Here is a 20,046-nt window from a genome sequence, read left to right on the forward strand (position 1 = left end):
CTCCCAAATCTGAGGATCTTGGTATCAGTTCCCATATGTATAAAGCACCCTAAGGACCAAGCTGGACCAGAAACAATGGATAAGAAATGGTTCTGGGAAAGACCATTTCACACACCCAGAATCACTGTCCTCCTTCCTCCTTCAAGGATATCTAGATTTTAGATAACTTTTTCTGAGAAAATGATTATAGTTTACCCTACACTATCCTTCTGGGAAGCTGGTGTGGCTACATGTGATTTATTCTTCCTGAGTTATATCAATGTGTCCACAAAAATCCTTTTAGAGGAGCTGTTTTTAGTGATTTCAAGGTCATTTTTCTGACTCTCTCCTCACTACATAAAGAAGGAAAAAATGTGCGTGTGCATGCCTGCACGTGTGTGTACATATACATACAGGGCCCCCAGCCACAGATGAACATAAAGATCCTATGAAAGAGCGGCTACTGTACTCTGTGCCTGCACCCCTTGGTGTTCACCACTCAGGTGCCTGAATCTCTGCTGCAGTGTTGTTCCCCCAATCCCCTTGACTGGGTTGTGCTCCTCCTCATGGGTAACTCACTGTGTGTCCCAGACTGTAGCTTGGGCATCTTCTGTTGTCTGCAGCCTTCCTCTCTCCTTCCCTACTCCCCGGGAGAGATCCCCTGCCATTATACTATATCTGCCCTTCACCAGCAGAATACCATTTAAGGCAGTGATGAAGACTTGCCTGTGTAGCTCAACATGTTATTATTCAGGTAACACTTAGTCTTGATAAAGCGGTTTTATTTTTAAAATTTAAAGGAAATCAAAGAAGAGAAGTCACACACATTTATACATTAAATAATTAATGATAAAAAATGTTTCTATAAATGTTTAAAATTGTTCTTGATCCCAGAATTTAAATGGCATCTTTTTGTTTTTTAAAATTATTTGATCTGCCTCCCATATGACTGTCTCTTACAAACTCTTGTTCCAAAACTTGCTCACATGCAGAAATGCTAGTTTAAATACATTTTCCAAAAGAAAGGATAATTTTTCTTAGGAACGTCAAGCCACTAGGAATTCTATTTCCTTTTTTGTACTCCATTGAGTATTTTGATTCCAATAATACCAATACATCTTTATTATGTATTTTTAATTGTTTGTCTGTATTGAAATAACTCCTTGGTTTAAAATTCTCTTGTTCTCTACTTATCAATAAAGCAAATGAAGAGTCAGCTACTGAAATCCTGGGGAAAATACTCCTACACAGTAAAACAAAACAAAATAAAAATAGCAGGATAGTGATAAATAAAATTAATGACTATATCTTGATCCTGACAAGAAAATGTTTTCATTTTATGTTTTTTTTTTAGGTTGTAAACACAATGACTAAATATGCCGAGCAGGTTGCAATGTTAATAATATTTATAGGTGCGTGATTTGCAACAAACACTAATTATGGTTGACTTCATTTAAAACTAAGACCTACACAGAGGACATTTAATATTTGGTATTTTCCACTTGAGATACATTGAATTTTTTACAACCTGATGCCTCAGAGAACCAAGAGAGAGCATTCTAATTAACCCTGGCTGAGTTGCAGTAGTACACAACTGTTTTGTGTTGTGTTTTGCCTTTTTTTCTCTCTCCCCTTCAGTAACTAGTAAAGAGCATATCATCAGAGTTTTAAAAGCACAGACAGGTTTCCTCTGTGTGAAAGTTCTGTTGCAAGTAGCACAAAAGACTGTTACTGTGAGTAACTTATTAGCTTCAGACAATTTCTGCCATTGATGTTTCCTTGAATTATAACTACCAGGACAATTTGGGGACTAGGCTATCGCATTTAAGGAATTGTATATGGTTTCTATGTTTCTGATTTGATGCTAAGGAAATATGCACATGTATTTCACTAATTATTGATATGAGTACAGTAAGTAACTTTTGACAATGTATTTGAAGGAAAATGTCATTCTCATCTTTAACAGGAAAAAAAGGAAATTTTCTTAAGCTACTATAGGAGGAAATTAAGGTAGAGCATATGAATGACCTCCCTACATGAGATTTGCTTAACATTTGAGTTTTTGCAGGAAGTAATAAAAGGATGTTAAATGAATGAATGACATGAAGGGTCTAACGTGGTATCTGACTCTTTAGATCATCTCTGTACAGGCTTTGGTGCAGTTTCATGCAATGAGGGGTCTGGACATTTGTCAGAATGAGGGAAGTAGTCCTCTACCCCGAATGTGGCTGCCATCCAATTTGGGCATATCAGATTCACTCAGAGAGCTTTCCCAAACTAAACCAGCCATCCCTTCTTTACTCTCCATTCTAATGATTCTGATAGGCTCTCTCTCCTAGGTGAAACTGAAGGAACGAAATACTTCATGATTCTTCTGCATAAAGCCTGCCCTGAATTTTTTGTGACTTTCCTATTTTTAAGTATCCTTTCTTCTGTGTCACCCATAATTATTATAACTCAGTTTGCACTATAAGTGTATATCTTATTTTATGCTATGGTTGCTTTTCTATAAAGTGAGTGAATGTTATACATTCACCAACTTCATTCTTCCCACAGAAATATCTTATAATGAAGACCATATACATTTGTTTTTCCTATTTGGAGGGAGAAAATACAGATTCAAAGTTACTTAGAATAGACCACTTTTGTTTCATTTATATTTCCCTGAAATATTTAAACATTTCACATTCTGATTCAATCACCTTAATGAATGATTATTTTATGAGGAAAAATTCTAGAACAGGTGGGATGAAATAAAATGATTAGGATATTTTTATGTTATAAATAAAAAGAGGAATTTGGTGGTAAATCCAAGGTCGATTTTAAAAAAGAAAAATACCAAAATAGGACTAGCAGTTAAAAAACAGCATTTATTTCCTGTCTTTCTCTGAAAACTTGCTGCGTGAGTGTAAAATAGTCACATAAATCCTCCGCCTCATATACTCATCTGTAAAGGAAGGAGCTGAACAAAATTAACCTGTCTTTTTTAACACTGAAATCTTGGGTTTTATTATACCTTTCTCAGTATGCTTTGATTGTTGGGAATACTAAGTATTTTTCTGTCTCTGCTCATTGCTTCCAACTGCCGTGTGTGTGTGTGTGTGTGTGTGTGTGTGTGTGTGTGTTCCTTTTATTCTCATCTAGTCTAACTGATCCTATATTCTAAGATCTTCTTTCAGAGAGAAATGAGAGAGTGTAGGTTGCACAGATCGAGGGTTTGTTTGCTGATACACTTTCAGTAGCTCCAAATAGCTGGTCTGCTTCTTCCTTAAACTTTGACTAAAGTGTCTCAGCTTCTCTGCTCTTGTGACTTTCATGTACGATCTGGTAAAGATTTTGCTATGCTAAATATGTAATATTGTTTTAGTTTTTTACTTGACAAGATACCTAGAATGTAAAGCTATTCCAGGAAATTAGCAGGGTTTTTTTTCTGTCTTAACATTCATGTGGCTCTCTGATTTTTTAAAATTATTTTAATATATTTTTGTATGCTATATATTTTTTTATCACTATTCTGGCTAGTTTTTGTTTTAAACAAGGAGGCAATTTTTCTTTTCATAAATGTAAAAAGGCAGTCAGAAATTTCATTGTTTTCTGTAAAAAAGGTAGTCATAAATATCATTGTTTTCTGACTCATGAGACAATTTCAGTATATTTCTGAAAAACATTTAGAAGATTATAAAAAAGTCAAAAACAGTTGTGAGCTTTACTTATATATTTGTTTGCCAGTATTTACTGATAGCCTACTTGTGCCAGGTTTGCTAGGTGATGGAAACATGTCTACCTTTTTTTTTCTTATCTATTAATAATGTATGGTAAGAACCTATTGTGAATATATTTGACTCACTTCGATTTTAAAGTCTCTGTATCAACACTGAGCTGTTTTTTAACAATACATAAAGAATACCCAGTGTCTATAAATGGTTTCATAGGAAATCAAAAATGTATCCTGCCATTAAACAAACAAACAAACAAAAAAATTATCAATGTATTTTTTGTGTATTCCATGTAGTTTGAAAAATAAACATTAAATAGCTCAATGGGAGAGGGGTCTATTGACCCCCTGAAATCTGGGCTGCCTTTGGATTATGCTTTTCTAATTGCTTTTCACTGATTATGGAAAACTTACCATGGTTGAAATTGTTAGGTCAACACTTTTCTTTCAATAGAGAGGATTTTGAATTTATTCTTTCAATATGAGTCAAAAATATGTATTTATGGTACACAGGCATAAAGTGAGGATCTATATACATGTGACAGCCTATATGGACAGTGTGGACAATTTATTGGATTATGAAGTGGGGGAGGAAAGGACAACAGAGAAATGAATTTTACCTATGTGGTCAGGATTTAGAAAACCCAGATTGGTATACCAGTTCATTAGTGCCTGTCTTCTCAGCATCAGATTATGTTTACATCTTAACTCTTCCTGATATTGGTCAGTTTGCATAAGTGATTTGTGTCTCAGTTTCATCATCTGTAAAATAGGAATATCAATAGCACAAAACACTGCACATACAAAGCACTGTTGTTATGAGAGTTAGAGTCAGTACATATAAAGGCTTAGAACTGTGTCAGGTTCAGTAAACATCAGCTGTACTTATTATTACACAATATTTGCTTTTTTCCCCCCTCATATTACTTCTTATTAAGAATATTGTCTTGTTATCAATCCAAGATTCAAACTGAACAATGAAAAACTTCAAGATACTCTTCAAGAATTTTTGCTGTGCTAAACTGACTTGTAGCACAGTAAAGTTTGAAATAAATTAGATATTTTGAGGGACATAATTACTTCTTCTATTATTATTTTTTTTTATAAAGAGACACCTATTGTAACAAGGGTTTTGGTAACCTGTTGGAAAATTACTTTTACTTCAAAAAGTAATGTTTACAAGTTATTCTTCCTCTACTAGCTCTGAAAGCATCCAAAATGAACCTTGGGGTGTTATAGTGATTTGTACACTGAAATCAAAGTAATTATTAATAATCACGTGCATCAAAAACATTTACTTTTAATTGTTTCTTTTTCTTACAGGGCAAGGTGGTAGGGTTTCAGGAGTGACAGTCACAAATTGCTTAGATTTCCTGCTGGATGAGCAAGTCTACTGAGTAATTACCAAATCTAGTAATTACCACTTCTCTCAATCAACACAGACTATATAATACAGACTGTGTAATCAATATAGACATTAAAATATATATAAATATAAATATATATATATAAAATACAGACTATAAAATGTAAAACAGAACTAGTCCTTCTAGATCCTTGCTACTCTAAGTGTGGTCCTAGGAACAACAGCATCTGCATGATCTGGGAACTTGGTAGAAATGAAAAATCTGAAGCCCCATCCTAGGTCTTCTAAATCAGAACTTACATTTCAACAAGATCTGCAGATAATTTCTAGGCACATTAAAGGTTGAGAAGTACATTTTCTCTCTTGTAAATTAAATAATAAAATAAATAATCTGTATTTAATTCAACCTGTGTTTCCTTTTACATTTTTATTTTATTTTTTTCCTTTTTGTCTTTTTTTGTGTCCGGCAACGGATCGCAACCCTCAGTGTCGCGCCCGTACTGGACCGGGACCGGCAACGGGATCGCAACCCTTGGTGTTGCTCCCACACCTCGCTCAGCCAGTGAGTGGGAAGCGGTCTGTATGTGGGATCCGAGCCCTCGGCAGGAGTGCCACCGTGCTCTCAAGCGGCACACTGTAGCAGTGCGCCACTGGGCCGGCCACTACATAGAATTTTTAAATGCACATGTTTTGAAACCATGCTTACTGGTAAATTGCCTTCACTTAAGTATGGTATATTTTGACTACTGTAAATAGCTTCAAATCTGTAAAATGACAGATAACATGTACCTTTAGTGCTGATTGTTTCTTTCTTCTTCAATCCTTTTACATTTTTAAAAAGATACTTATCTGTTTCAAATGATCAATGTCAAGAACAGAATCCATTATCAGCCCTCTTTTGTAAGATAATGAAAATAGCAGTTTTTCATACTTCTACCCTGTTCCTGATTTTTCTTTGTATGATCTAAGGTAGTCAATTCTATTTTCTTTAGCTAGATTATGCATTTTTTACATTGTATAAGGGTACTTCAAAAGTTCATGGTAAAACAGAATGAAAAGATAATATGAATCTTTCCATGAACTTTTTGAAGACCCTTTGTATATCTTCTCTGCATTTATTGAATATCACATTCATTTTGTTTTATAACCATTTGCATAATGATTATTTGAGCTTAAGTCTGCCTTACAGTATCTTTGTTATTTTAATTTTTAATAAATCCTGGACTTTTTATACTGTGAATTTTGCTTCTTAAATAAATTCTGTGTTTTAACAATTCCATTGACTTAAACGCATTATTCCATTATCTTTTGGCATTCACTAATGTAAAACTGAAGTCTAAATTCAGCTTGATATTCCTTCCTATAAAGATAATTGTAAAAAATTATTGATATTAGAAGAAGATTGTCTTAAATTTTGAAATGTCGACATTACATAAGGACACACACATGTTATTTTCATTACTTCCTCTTTGGACAAATTGTTGAAATAATTTTGCTTTTGCTTATCAGAGTCATTACTTTTTAGAAAAATATACAGTTTATTTTAAAAAAATACAGAACAGTACAAAAAGAAGATGAAATTTACCCCAATCACTCTATCATGGACAATGGCTTCATAGTTTCATGATGATTGCTTTAGGAATCTGTTTCTCTTCCACAGGCTCCATCTCTCTTTCTGTCTCTCTCTGTCTCTGTCTCTCCCTATTATATATGTAATGTGTATGTATACACACATACACACATATTATACACACATCTGTGTACATACACATACACTATATGCACATGCACACACACGCACACATATTTTACATAAATTACATAAAACTATATATGTTATTCAAGTAATTTGCTTTTTGAATTCAACCATATGTTCTGGAAATATTTCTATGTTCATATAGACCTTTCATCCTACCAAATGTTTTAAGAGTTTTTTGAGTGCATTTGTATGCCACTTTAATTTATTTGTTCCCTCTTGGTGAATATTAATGATGCTACAATAGCATGCATTTGTTGAACTCTTACTACATACCAGGCACTATGCTTGCCATTGACCATGAAGTATTTTAATTAGTTCTCACAACAGCACTTCATTATCTCCATTTTCACACGGGAAAACTGAAGGACAGAGAGGTCAAGAGTTTTGCACATGTTTTATTTGATAATAAGAAGCAGAACTACATTTGGGTGAGCAATCAAAATCATCAGGGCACATTCTTAACTGCAATGTCAGTTTTCCTTAAACTGTGACCTGAAGACAGGCATCAAATTCATCTGAGAACTTGTTTAAAGATAAATGCCTGGGCCCCATTTGGCATCTACTATACACTAGGAGTAAAATCTAGATAATCTGAATTTTTAATAATCTCCCCAGATGATTTATATGAATTTCAAATGAATCTATTTTGCTTCTTTTCTTAATATTTACGTTTTTCATTGCAACTAACATGATTATGAACATCTTTGTTCAGTCTTTTCTTACTTTCATAATTACCTTCCTAAATAAATTATGCCAACTAATATACACATTTTCTGAACTGTGTAGTGCCATACTGCTCTCCAGAATGATTGAGCATATTTACATTCTCCCCCCAAATAAAGAATGTACTACTTTTCCCAAATTATTGCAGCATGTTTAATGGCTACACATATGTATTGTAGAGCTGGAAGATACTATTCCAAAACAGGGTTCTGTAAGTTACTACCTATGTGAATTTAACCTATCTAACCTCCCCATGCCTTGGTTTTGTCATGTGTGAAATAGGGATTATAATTGTAGCCATTCATATGGCTGTCCTAAAGATTAAATGAGTCCATATTTGCAACATACTTAGAACACTGCCTGGCACAAAATGAATGCTACATGTGTTTCTGATCACTAAGTACTCCACACTCAAAAAATGCTTAATGTATGCTAATTATTTAGTAGGAATGGTTCTAAACACTGGATCAAAGCATTTGGCAATTTATTAGGCAAAAATAATATTATTATTGTTTTTAATTTGTATGACCTATTTGATCAATAGATTCACGTCTTTTTTGGCTTGGAAATTTTTCCTCATATTATAGATTTAATCATTGTGTTAAATTGTTTTACTTTTACTTCTCAGGGCTCCAATGATTTTTATATTGGATCTCTTAGTTGCTACAAAAATACACTAATTTTTTTTTTCACTGTGCCCTCAGGTCTTTCATACCCTAATGTTCTGATGTTTTTGAACAAATTTTTTTTTTTTGGTTTAAAATTTTATCCAGATTTTTTAGTTTTCTTATTCAGCAGGTCAGTTGGTCTATAATATATTAATTCACCATTTCTAGAAGCAGAGTTTCTAGAAGTTCATGTGCCTCTAAGGAAAAAAGAGCAATCATATGTTAATCAAAGTTTCTGGCTAGTCAGATTGCTAATTGGCTGATCATTAAAAAGAGGAAAGTAAGATCATGAGAATCAGCAAAGAGAGATTTTGATAAAACCTACACTTATTCTTTTTAAATATAGCTTCCAATCTATAAAGCATGAAACAAGGATCTTAAGAATCAAAAACAAGAGGCTGACTGGTTAGCTCAGTTGGTTAGAGCATGGTGCTGACAACATTAAGGTCCAGGGTTTTATGTCTATATTGGACAGCCACTGGGGGGGGGGGGAAGTCTTGGCTGAGAGAAATAATAATCAGCAAAGACCTAAATAAAAAACAAGAAAAGGTATGGGAAAACATTTTGTTCATTGATTTTGTTCATTGTTACATGTATGTAAACATTAGTTGTTACAATTATTATAATGTCCTTTGCAATATGGACTCTACTTGTGGAAAGGGTTTGGAAATTGAGTGAAATATAGGAAGGGATTATATAATCCTAAAGTCAATGTGGAGTATACTAACATTTATAAAGCAAATGTATTTCACAGGGCCTTGTTTCCAAAGCCCTGTAGTTTCAGGTCTAACCTAACTTTTTAAAATTACATATGGAAATGTTAAGCTTGCAAAAGACAGGAAACTTTCCCCAGGCTAAAGTCTCTGCTGTAGATAAAGAATTGTGACACAGCAAAATTGTTGGCTCAAGGACAGATGCCCTTGGAGCAGGTTAACCAAAAGTTACTTTATTGTTATGTAAACATACTGAGGAAACTGCTGTAGGAAAAGACAGTATTTGCTAAGAACAAGCTTTTGTTGGTAGATTGACTTAACATTTTGCAAATTGCACTATGGAATGTCACTTTGTTATTTCACTGATGTTACCAGCCTTTATTGTTAAACTATATTTAGCCATAACTCCACCTATGTTCCTTTCCTGTAACTTTCTGGCCTGGAGAATAAATATTGAGACAGAACAGAACCCCAATCTGGTGTTAATTTCCCGAGGAGGAATGCCTCTCTCTTGAAGGTTCCTGGAAATTAACCCCTTTGGGGTTTCTCACTGCTTAGAAGAAATGGGCTTTGAGTAATCCTTTGCATCTCCATCACCCAGGGGAAGGGAGGTGACAAAGAAACTGCAACAAGTCAAAAACTTGAATGGATGCTCTACACCCTAGCTCCAAAAATATTTCTAAAACCAAATCAAAAGAATAGGCTATGCTCTAGACAAGTGAATCAAGTTTAGACCAATCAATGTAAGTTTAATTAGACCTGCTCATATGTTTCAGAGAAAAATCCAAAGTTTGTAACTAACATTTATACCTTTTATAGGGAACTTTTACAAAATATTTACTGAATGCCTATGTGCCAAACTCTATTCTAAACCCTTCATATATTCCTAACTCACAACCACTCTTTAACATAGTTACTATGTGTATTTCCATTTTACATATGAGAAAATCAAGATCTGTATGTTGATTAAGTTGCCTAATAATTACAAATAGTAGAGCTGGGGTTTGAATCCTCAATCAAGAGACCATTTTCCTAACCACCATTCTATATTGCCATGGTGTCAAACAATTTTTTTAAAACTACAAAATGAAGGTGACATTTAAACAAAGATGTCAGGATTTGTAAACTAAATCATCAGGGAGAGACAAATACCACAAGTATATACAACAATTGATAGGGATTTCTGACTCTCAGAGATCCACTCAGTTGGTGTTCAAGTACAGCTTTAACTACATGAATTTCCGATCAGTTTAGATTATTCATTAAAGCACTGCCAGCAGATTAACAATCCTACACTTTTATTTAACATGCAAGGGTACAAAACTTATTTTAAAAAATGTTGTTATCCAGAAACTCAAAAGATTAGAGGAAACCTCATAAACAATTGTTTATTCTTCAAAGTATAGATTAAAGTTGTTAGATTTGACTCAGAATTTACTCTGGTGGAATGGTAAAAATTAAAAGATGGTAATTGCTAAATTTTTACTGGCCTGGCATGTTTTAGCAGATGATGGATTATTTTAGACCTTAGGAAGACTGTCAGGACCTGGGGAAGATTGGGTTCTAAATAAGAGCTCCCTTACAACATGTACCACCCGCTACTCCTGGTGGTTTACACAGACACTGTGTAGATATAGTAAACCTCTTTCCTAAATAACTTATAGACAAATTACTAAATTCTTCTAGTTATTAACTGAATTATGATGAAAACAAGTGATAAACTTAGTTTTTATTTTATGGACTTAATCAAACACATATTTATTGATCAATTTATTGATCATAGATTATGTTAGCACAATAATTGACACTAGTAGTTAATCAAGATATTTATTGATTTACTTATATTATTTAAAAGAGTGTATCCTTTCTCCTCTCTAAGACAATCAAAATTTGGCTGCTGCTAGTTTCATAATACATATGTAATAACTCTCTTAGCGACCATCATAAATAAGGTTACTTACTTCTACTTTCTTGATATAAATATTTTTTATGATAGAAATCAAGCTTCCTTAAAATCATAACACTTTCAAGATTCAAACAGTAATTAATAATATATTTTTAAAAAGTTACAGTAACGTGGATAACCATAGTATCTTTTATACTCTCCAAAACATTGAATCCAAAAACTGATCAAGAGATTTTAAAAAGTACAGATTTCCATGATCCATACAACAAATTGTTTATCCAGTGAATGTCTGACTTGGGTCAGACTTGGAAATCTGAAGTTTTCTTCACAGCCAATCAGGTTGGGGAGCCACTGTTTTATGGGGCATCATCACATAATCAAGCTTTGGAATCAAATACTAGCACATCTGGATTCAAACCAAGTTCTGCTATTTCCTACCTGTGTAATGTTGGACAAAATCTTGAACTTTTCTATGCCTATATGCCTCAGTTTCCTTATCTACAAGATGCTAAGAAACATAACCATCCTTATGACAGGAGTAAGGTCTATGAACAGGAATGCATGTTAGGCAGATGGCACAAACAGTAATCGAATGGCTCTTATAAAATAAGAGGACTTCATGCTCTAAAGTGTTATGATATCTCCTCTTCTCTGCAATAAGAATAAAATTAATCTACTTATTTCTTAATCTAGAAATTTCACTTGAAGACCTTAATGAAGATGCAACTTCAAATAATCTCTAAGAAACATAATAGTACATTTGTTTAAAGTAATTAATGAAGCAACATTATGTGGTTCTAAACATGATATGTGATGAATCAAGCAGACTGAAATTAAACTCAGGAGTACAATCCTTCCCTCTATTCTAACTACACAAAGCATCATACACTAAATCTGCTTTTCTGTAAGGAGTACCTTTTTCTGGCACTGAGTAAAGAATCTGAGAATTAAAATAATGCAGTGTGGCCCTGATCGCAGTCTATTCTGTGGCAAACGGTGATGTAGTATTTACATAGAAATGAATAATTAGTTCACTAAATGCTTCTATAGGAGGCTGTGTTTTGCACTGGTAGTTAAAGGTAGAGAAACAGTGTTCAATGTTAGATGTCAAGGTGAATTTCTGAAACAAAGAATATAAGATGAATGGAAAACAGTCATTCATTTTACTACCAAATTTCCTGACACATTTAAAGCAAAGATAGTTGAAATACAGTGGTAACATCCCTCTGAGGATGCGCTTGGGCTGTCTCGGTGGACACCAGTGTTATCTCACCACTGGAAAGATGTTTGGAATGCATCTTTCTTTGGTTTTAGGTTCACAGATGACACTGCACCAGGGGAACTTTGTTTGAATATGTTAAATTCCAAATCTTAATAAAATAGGAACTAGAAGGACTGATGTTTATCTTCAGCTATGTCTATTTTGGGGGTTCAATCCAAAATGATTACGGTTTTAGTGGAATACTTGCAAAAGGTTATGATCAGAGAACGCTGTGTAGTCTTAGACTGAATAAATCTATGTTAGCAACATAACAAAAAATAGTGACTGTTAGTGACCTTTGAATGTCATCAATAAACTATTTCTTCCTTCCTTATTTCCTCTTTTCACCTTTCTTACTAGCTTAATGTAAAGACCAACAGACCAATGTCGTCTCTAGGTACCATGGGGCTATTCCAAGACATCATGCCAGAAGTGGTCATTGTTTTGAAAAGCAATTCTGGAATTCCTGAAGGAGTAATGGTGAATATAAATATCTCAAAAGAATTTTCTTGTTTTTTTTTTGGAAGGATTTTAGAATGGGAATTGCAGAAACTAGGTTGTGTTCATGTAGTAGGATATTCAGGGTGCCCCAACTAGCCCTGCACAGCCCTTGGACTATTAAGTGACTATTCTGGTGTGGCATTCCCAAATTTTCTGAGCATATTTGTCATCTGTTCCCTCTGATGTTCTGTTCACTTAAAACATACTGGTGTAACATACTAGTGCACACAAAATTAGACTAATACGCATAATAGTCTTATCTTTTCAAAACGATCAGATAATTTCTGTCTCTTACCAGGCTCATCTCAACATCATGTAGATTATATGTTGGCACTAACACACTTGGATATTTTTGGCTTTAGACAAGTCCTGAGGCAAGGCACGGGCAGGTGTGTGGGAAGGTATTTCTAACAGCACTGAAGAACTCTTTGATAAAACACTGAACCTCTCAGTAATCCTTCGACTTCATGGTTATAAGTTTTAGGGAAAATTAAAAGCATCTCTTCATTAAGCTAAACTCAAGTTCACCAAGATTATAGGTTAAATCATGTTCCCCCAAAAGATATGTTAAAATCCCAATCCTGGTACCTGAGAATGTGATCTTATTTGGGAATAGTGTCATTGCAGATGTAATCAAGTTAAAATGAGGTCATTAGTGTGGGTCCTAATCCAATATTCCTAGTGGGCTTTTAAGAAGAGGAAAAATGCCATGTGACAACATATACACCCAGAGAGAATGTCATGTGATAACAGAAGCAGAGATTGGAGCAATGGAGCTGCAAGCCAAGGACCACCAAGGATTGACAGCCACCACTAGAAGACAAAGGGAAGGAAGAACTTTTTCCTATAGGTTTCAGAGGAAGCATAGCTCTGCTGACACATTGATTTTGGACTTCTAACCTCAAAAATGATAAGATAATACATTTCTGTTGTTTTAAACCACCCATTTTGTGGTACTTTGTTATGGAAGCTCTAGGAAACTCATGTAACCATGTTGAACATAAGCAAGATCTCTCTCTCTTTTTTTATGCTAGCATGTTTAGCTTTTAAAAATCATGAAAATCTATCTTTATAAATGCAAAAAAAAATTTTAAAGGGAAGAAATGCACACACACATACAAATTGTAATCAAAACCTGACCACCTCTGTTGCTTACAAATTGACCTATCCAACTTGAAAATCAGGTTGGTGAGAAAAAGATTCAAATTCCTATAAAAGAAGTACAAGAAAAAATTAGCCCAATCTGAAGCTTCTTTAATGAGTAGAGTGCATCACTGGCCAATTCATAAATAAATGTCACTGTTTGTTCATAAACGAATGCTAAATAAGTTGTTCAAAAGAGGACAAGTGACAGATTATGCATTCATCTCTGTATCTGATTATTACCACATAAAAATCAATTCAAATATTTATTAAATTCTTCCTATGCAAGACTCCTAAGATATATAAATATGGAGAAAAAATGTGGTTTTTAGGAACTTTTATCTAGAAGGAACAGGACAGTCTAAGAAAAGAGATTGAACGCACAGATGGAAAAGCAGGAAGTATGTACAAGAAATAGAAAGTGGCTCAGATGGGATAGAACATAGGGTTTCTGAATAAGAAGAGTGAGAGATAAGGCTGGATGGGTAAGTTGGGGAAGGATCATGAAAGACTCTAAATAACTATTAATAATATCTCACATTAATTGAACATTTAACATTAGCTCTATACTTGCATGCATCAATTATTTAATCATCACAATAACACACTGAGCTAGGTGCTAGTGTTGTCATCACGATTATGTAATCAGGATATGGGGACACAAAGATGCTAAGCAATTTGCCCAGGTGTAACATTTTGGAATCTGTAGGATTTTTAACTATTGTGTAATATAGGCATTCTGAAAGAATGGCTAAGTGGAAAGCTAAATAATTTTTTTGCAGGCAATGACATATAATAAAATCTAATTATGATGGAGAACTCACTATTTGACAAGCACCCCAATAAGCACTTTACACACAATATCTAATGTAATCATAGAATAAGTTAGGGCACTGATGATTTTAGAAGCAAAGTAATGACATTTACCAAAACATGAAAATAATGTTTTGGGGAAAATGTATATTGGATTATATAGTTTGTATATTGAATTAATGTGGAGAGGAAAGAGAAGTGAGAAAATCAGTTATGAAGGTGTTTTAATAATCCAGGCAAGAGAAATGAGGGTCTGAACCTAGGTAATAGAAATGGGAGAAGAGAAGGAGAAACTAATATGATATAATGTAGAAGTAGAATAGATATTATGTAGCAACTAATCATTTTAAGAGAGAAGAGGTAGGGAAAATTATTGAGAAATCTTAGATTTGGAACCTGGGAGACTAGGAGAACAGCTAAGCCAGTGAGAGAAAAGCGGCGGGGGGGACATAGAAGGAAGTAGAATAAAAGGGGAAGATGTACCAGGGGCAAATTTAAGAAGTTGATGGGCCATTCGGTGGGAGTGTCTTAAGCCTTGGAAAATATTGAGGAAGAGCTCAGAGAACTTTCAGGACTGGGGAGACAGTCTTAGAACTGAGTTGCATAGAAAGCAAAGCTATTGGATTAGAGAGATAGCTAACTAGGCAGAAGGAAGGAGAGAGAGGTAGGAGCAAGAGGCAGGTGCTAAGGGATTGCTTCCAGCTCCTGAAGTGGAGGAAGGAACTGTCTTCTCATTCCACTTCCTTCTCCTGTTCCTCCAACTCTTTCTCCTTCATCCCTTCCTCCTCCTTCCCCAGTATTTTTGTGTGTAGTAGATGCTCAGTATTGAAAAAATGAATGATGGAATAAAGAAATGAGAAATGAATGAATTAGGAAATCCTAGAAATAAGAAAAAATAGAGAAAAATAAAAAATTTAAAGTACAATTATTTAGTCCATAAATTACTAGGCTTTAGAGATCCTAATTATAGATTTTGCAAGCTATGTGTAAATACACTTTTTATAAATTCAATCTTATAAATCAAATGTATTAAAATACTTTTTATTAGCAGGACTATTTTTATTATCCTGAGAGTAAGTTGAAAAATTATCCCTCATTAATACTTTGAATAAATTTGGATTTTATATAATAGTATTATTTGCAGTACAGTTTTACTTGTTTAGAAACTAGCTCTCTTCCTGGGGAAAGTTGCTCTTCTTTTGGAGTTTGTAGAATGTGCAACAACCCTCAATGTAAATAAAAGAATAGAGAATACCATCTGTGAGATTATTAGATTTTCTGACATGTAGGAAAAAGGTCTTTTACTTGTCAGAGAAAAGTTAAAAAACTAAAATGATGTATGTGTATATTATATATAGGTGTAGATAGTACATAATTTATACTCATTGTCACACGTGTAAATACATCTTAAATTATATATGAAACAATAATATGTGATATATGTATTTTTCATCTCATATATGTATGTCAATGTACATGTATATTAAAATCCTAATAGATACATAAATCTAAGCAATAGCTTATAATAAATAATTTAATATTCATGTCATGCTCATTAATACACACATCTTATCTTTTATTTCTTTAATCTATGATTTGAACTTTCATGTGCTCATTTTGATGCTGTTTTCTATATATTCATTCCTCAAACTGAACTCTCACACCTTTATGAAAGAAACAGCTCTCAAAATCTTTGTATTCTTTTACTGACATGTGACGTTATCATATGTTTCAGCAGAGTTGTATTGTTGCCAAGGTCTTCCCTATATTTAGTGTGTAAACTAGTGTAGGTGTTTATTCACATCCTGTGTTCAGTACTTTGTTTCTTCCCAGTCTGCAAGTATGATACCATGAGTTGTAGAAGCATCTCTGACAGTCTGATCGACAGGAATGCTTTTATGAGAGGGAGACAAGCTCTACCAGGACAGGCACTATTTTCTCTTCTTTTATACTCTTAGAAATAAAGTGATTTTGATTTTGTTTTATATACACATTGCCTTCAAAAAGCTGGACAATACAAGTGGAAATTTTGGATGGGTACCACAGGATAAATTATTCTTTCCAAATTTGCACAACTTTTAGATGGTCAAGCTGTGTCTGGAATAGAATTTTTTTATTACAAATTTCCCTTTTGCTCTGTTGCCTCAGTGACACATATACTGAATCCTATTTCCCAGTTACACTTAGTCACACGAGTGTAATTTTATCGAAGAAAAAAGAAAAAAATGTGTTCAGTCTACCAAGAAAGCTTTCCTTTTTTCTTCTGTCATCAGAGTTCATACCTACATATAGTTCTAGATGTTTTAGGGACCTAAATCAGAATGTCAGAGGGCTTTTCTGCTGAACCCTCTCTTTTATTCAATGTGTTCAACCTTCTGGCAGTTGAGTCTTGATGAAGTGTCCATCCTTCCTCTCACAGGTAAGATACTTGACCAAAGTTTTGATACCAAAAATTGTGGTAACTTTATAAACGCCAAGGAGATCTGCAAATGTTAACCCATATTTTACCTCAGAAATTCTGTATTTCTGTGGAATTTATGCTGCTCCTTCTCATCAGCTTGGCTAAATGCTCCTTCTCTTGGTGGTAGTACTGGAGTCTCTATGATAGGTGATGCTTGTGCAAGCAGATAAAACTTACAAATCAAAGAGTGGGCAAGCACCATTTTTATACTCTCTTCCACTTCCCTTTTTTTGAGATTCCAAAACATGATTTGGAAAAATTCAAAGTAAACTGTCATTTTTCAGCCAACATTGATGGGTCCTTTGCTATGTATTAAAGAATTAATATGGGTTCCTCTCCTGAAGGAGCTCACAATCATTTTACTTTTTACAAACAATTTAGTCTGATTAATAAAAAAGAAGAAGCAAAGTTATGAAAATGAAATTCTAAATACTGGAAGTGTAGAATGTAAACTTAAGGAGTATGTAGATACCAATCAAGAAAATGCAGCCACCATGTTCTATCATATTCTCCCTGGTAATGTGATTCTTAAGCTGAAATAAATTCCCTGAACACAAATTACAATTGGCACCACACAACCTAATTTCTAGTGCTCATTTCAAAAACAGCAAGAATTTAGCATTTGTATGCAATCTATTGAAGCCAGGCTCACTGAGCAGTTCACTTTCCTGCCAACGAAGTTGTGTTTAGGTGAATGGAAAACAACCATTTGTTGACTGCTGACTTTTAGCGAAAGGTCTATTCACTCCAGAGGATTTGGCTGTCTGTGCCTGGCAGAAGATAGAGCCAATTCGTTTCCTTATAGATCCCTTCAGAGATTGCCTGTTGAGCCTTGCCACCCACAGCTCTGATATCTTGAGTGCACATTCTCTTCTAAGGGCCACAGCCCCTCAGTCTCTGGTTTTCTGGCTGCCCACTCTCCACAGATATTCTGTTTGTTGGAGTCCCATCCTATCTTCTTGAGCAGAAATAATCTTGCGTTCCCATGTTGTCCACAGCTCTTTCATTGGAAATCTTCATGCATCCTTGACTCTGATAAATTCTTAGGGTGCAGGTTGAGGCCAGCACAACAGCTCTCCTATACAAGGCAATCCTTTGTGTCTGGAAGTTCCAGGGGCCTCTATATATAATCTCACTGAAGGCCCAACGAACCAGGTCTATGGCTAGAAAACTGGTGTGTGAATGTGTATCATTGCCTAACAAAAGAAATTCACCCAAACAGATTCAATTACACTATGATCAAACAGTACGGGTTGTTTGTTATGCCAGCCATCAGAACGAATTAAATCAACTGCAGTTAGTTGTACATGTGTTCAACTCGATATCAAAATAAATAAATTGAAACTGTTGAAAAACTAATGTTAGTAACTAATGAAGTAAGAGTCGTAATTATACGAAATAGTTGACATTTGTTTATTTATTTGCCCTTCATCATGCAAACCCTATCCCTATCTGGAGGAAATAGGAGTACTTTAAAAAGTTCATGGAAAGATTCATATTACCTTAAATACTATTTTACCATGATCTTTTTAAGCACCTTTTAAAGTCATTATGTATAGAATTATTGGGCCATTATATCACATCTCCCACTCTGAAATCCCTAGTGAGAAACCCGTTCTCTCCCACTTCCATTTAAAACCGGCATAAAAACACATGACCTTGCTTCAGCCAACTCGATGCTCCCATCTGAGACTTTGAGTCTTCAGGATCATCCCTCTGCATGGGCGTGAGGCTCTTATTGGACCACTGAGTGATCTCTCACAGAATTTTTAAACTTAATGCTGTTGGTGAAGAGTGTCTTTCTCTCCAGTTGCAAAGCTGTAATCCTTGGGTCCAGAGGTCCTGACAGCCAATCCTACCTCGCAGAGAAGGTTGTCTCAGAGAAGAGAACTAGAGACAAAGGAGATGTCAGAGGCTGAGAGGAAGCTCTTACAGAATTTGAATTCCTGGTTGTCCTCTATTACATATTGGTCATCCCTGTGGTTTGGTTATGCATACCAGTGTATTTCCCTTTTTTCTTGGTTTGAAGTGGGTTTCTGTTGTTTGCCACCTAACTGGCCTAAATAAATTATGGTCCTTCACAGTTGAATTTGCACTGATCACTCTATCATTGTAGCCAGGTTTCCTGGTCAGAGTGGCAAGTTAGCCAATTTGCAATTTAAAAAATGACTTAGATTTTGTGGAGAATGTGGTATCATATATGATGAAGATGAACTGTAGAAATCCTAAATTAAATACACACACATCATCATCATCATCATCATCGTCATCTATTCTAAACAAAACACTATGCTATCCACTGAGAATTACAAGGAAGAATCTTGAAACAATGTTCTACAGCAGAGGAATGGAGGGATTAAATTCTGGAGTCACCCATACCAGACTCGAGTCTTGGCTCTGTCTCTTCCTAGCTGAGGGATTTAAAACATGTTGCATAACCTTGCTCTTCATAGGGCTTATTTCATAGCAATCTTATGAGGATTGTGTCACATAGTACATGGGTAGTGTTTAGCAAAGAGCCTGTCTGAAAATACAGTGAGCTCTAAATAAAAGCTAGAGCTTTTATTATTAGCATAAGTCTGAAGGTTATTTCTATTCAAGTCTGATGTTTTGTGAAGCAATACTTCGGTATGGCAGGAAAGAGTTTCTGTCATCACTATGAGCCTTCCACAAAGCTACGTTTTAGCCATCACTTTCTCCTTCAGCATAATTCATGGCTTAGAAATGACTTTTTAAAAGTGAATAATAAGCAGCAGATAACCTTGATTAGATGAAGTTAATGGGGGCATAGAAAAACTTTGATTAATGATAGGCCATGGGCAACTGGTAATATGTATGTTAAACAATGATGGAACTGATTAGTATGACATAATTTTGGACGATAGATTGATTTAATCATATTTGTTTTATAATTAAAAATCAATTACGATAAAAGAGGATGGGGGAAATATTGCCTTTGTGGATGTGGTAATGTTAAAAACAGTGAATTTAAATAGTCCAATAAAGTATTTCCTCATGATATTCTCTTCCTGATCTGC

The sequence above is a fragment of the Galeopterus variegatus genome, unplaced genomic scaffold, assembly GCF_000696425.1.
Source record: "Galeopterus variegatus unplaced genomic scaffold, G_variegatus-3.0.2 Scaffold2540, whole genome shotgun sequence".
Lineage (NCBI taxonomy): Eukaryota > Metazoa > Chordata > Mammalia > Dermoptera > Cynocephalidae > Galeopterus > Galeopterus variegatus.